Here is a 2,500-nt window from a genome sequence, read left to right as displayed (position 1 = left end):
GGAAAGTCGCTAAGCATTCCGAGGAAGTTTCGATTTATTTTGATTTTTCGGCCGAAACGCCGAAAATAGGCGGATTTGACGTAAAACGCCTCATATAAGTCGAATTTTGGGAAGGTGTCTTGTGTGCACACTGCACATAATATGTATAAGTGGACTGGAAAGTGGAAAAATATTTTCGGAGCACTTTGATTTTTTGGCCCCCCGCGTGCCTTGCCACGCCCTTGCTTATAGCAAAACGAGACGGGGCCTTGGTCCAACTTGGCATAGGCATGGAATTTGATCTTTATTACTTGGCCACGGTCATGCCACGGTACATGGAGGTTGCTTGACACCCCCGTGTGCATTTCGGAGCACTTTGATTTTTTGGCCCCCCGCGTGCCTTGCCACGCCCTTGCTTATAGCAAAACGAGACGGGGCCTTGGTCCAACTTGGCATAGGCATGGAATTTGATCTTTATTACTTGGCCACGGTCATGCCACGGTACATGGAGGTTGCTTGACACCCCCGTGTGCATTTCGGAGCACTTTGATTTTTTGGCCCCCCGCGTGCCTTGCCACGCCCTTGCTTATAGCAAAACGAGACGGGGCCTTGGTCCAACTTGGCATAGGCATGGAATTTGATCTTTATTACTTGGCCACGGTCATGCCACGGTACATGGAGGTTGCTTGACACCCCCGTGTGCATTTTCGGAGCACTTTGATTTTTTGGCCCCCCGCGTGCCTTGCCACGCCCTTGCTTATAGCAAAACGAGACGGGGCCTTGGTCCAACTTGGCATAGGCATGGAATTTGATCTTTATTACTTGGCCACGGTCATGCCACGGTACATGGAGGTTGCTTGACACCCCCGTGTGCATTTTGGAGCACTTTGATTTTTTCGCCCCCCGCGTGCCTTGCCACGCCCTTGCTTATAGCAAAACGAGACGGGGCCTTGGTCCAACTTGGCCTAGGCATGGAATTTGATCTTTATTACTTGGCCACGGTCATGCCACGGTACATGGAGGTTGCTTGACACCCCCGTGTGCATTTTCGGAGCACTTTGATTTTTTGGCCCCCCGCGTGCCTTGCCACGCCCTTGCTTATAGCAAAACGAGACGGGGCCTTGGTCCAACTTGGCATAGGCATGGAATTTGATCTTTATTACTTGGCCACGGTCATGCCACGGTACATGGAGGTTGCTTGACACCCCCGTGTGCATTTCGGAGCACTTTGATTTTTTGGCCCCCCGCGTGCCTTGCCACGCCCTTGCTTATAGCAAAACGAGACGGGGCCTTGGTCCAACTTGGCATAGGCATGGAATTTGATCTTTATTACTTGGCCACGGTCATGCCACGGTACATGGAGGTTGCTTGACACCCCCGTGTGCATTTTCGGAGCACTTTGATTTTTTGGCCCCCCGCGTGCCTTGCCACGCCCTTGCTTATAGCAAAACGAGATGGGGCCTTGGTCCAACTTGGCATAGGCATGGAATTTGATCTTTATTACTTGGCCACGGTCATGCCACGGTACATGGAGGTTGCTTGACACCCCCGTGTGCATTTTGGAGCACTTTGATTTTTTGGCCCCCCGCGTGCCTTGCCACGCCCTTGCTTATAGCAAAACGAGACGGGGCCTTGGTCCAACTTGGCATAGGCATGGAATTTGATCTTTATTACTTGGCCACGGTCATGCCACGGTACATGGAGGTTGCTTGACACCCCCGTGTGCATTTCGGAGCACTTTGATTTTTTGGCCCCCCGCGTGCCTTGCCACGCCCTTGCTTATAGCAAAACGAGACGGGGCCTTGGTCCAACTTGGCATAGGCATGGAATTTGATCTTTATTACTTGGCCACGGTCATGCCACGGTACATGGAGGTTGCTTGACACCCCCGTGTGCATTTTCGGAGCACTTTGATTTTTTGGCCCCCCGCGTGCCTTGCCACGCCCTTGCTTATAGCAAAACGAGACGGGGCCTTGGTCCAACTTGGCATAGGCATGGAATTTGATCTTTATTACTTGGCCACGGTCATGCCACGGTACATGGAGGTTGCTTGACACCCCCGTGTGCATTTCGGAGCACTTTGATTTTTTGGCCCCCCGCGTGCCTTGCCACGCCCTTGCTTATAGCAAAACGAGACGGGGCCTTGGTCCAACTTGGCATAGGCATGGAATTTGATCTTTATTACTTGGCCACGGTCATGCCACGGTACATGGAGGTTGCTTGACACCCCCGTGTGCATTTTCGGAGCACTTTGATTTTTTGGCCCCCCGCGTGCCTTGCCACGCCCTTGCTTATAGCAAAACGAGATGGGGCCTTGGTCCAACTTGGCATAGGCATGGAATTTTATCTTTATTACTTGGCCACGGTCATGCCACGGTACATGGAGGTTGCTTGACACCCCCGTGTGCATTTTGGAGCACTTTGATTTTTTGGCCCCCCGCGTGCCTTGCCACGCCCTTGCTTATAGCAAAACGAGACGGGGCCTTGGTCCAACTTGGCATAGGCATGGAATTTGATCTTT

The sequence above is a fragment of the Trifolium pratense genome, unplaced genomic scaffold (genome assembly GCF_020283565.1).
Source record: "Trifolium pratense cultivar HEN17-A07 unplaced genomic scaffold, ARS_RC_1.1 scaffold_55, whole genome shotgun sequence".
NCBI classification, from domain to species: Eukaryota; Viridiplantae; Streptophyta; class Magnoliopsida; order Fabales; family Fabaceae; genus Trifolium; species Trifolium pratense.
The sequence above is the reverse complement of the archived record's forward strand: the minus strand, read 5'-3'. Positions refer to the sequence as shown.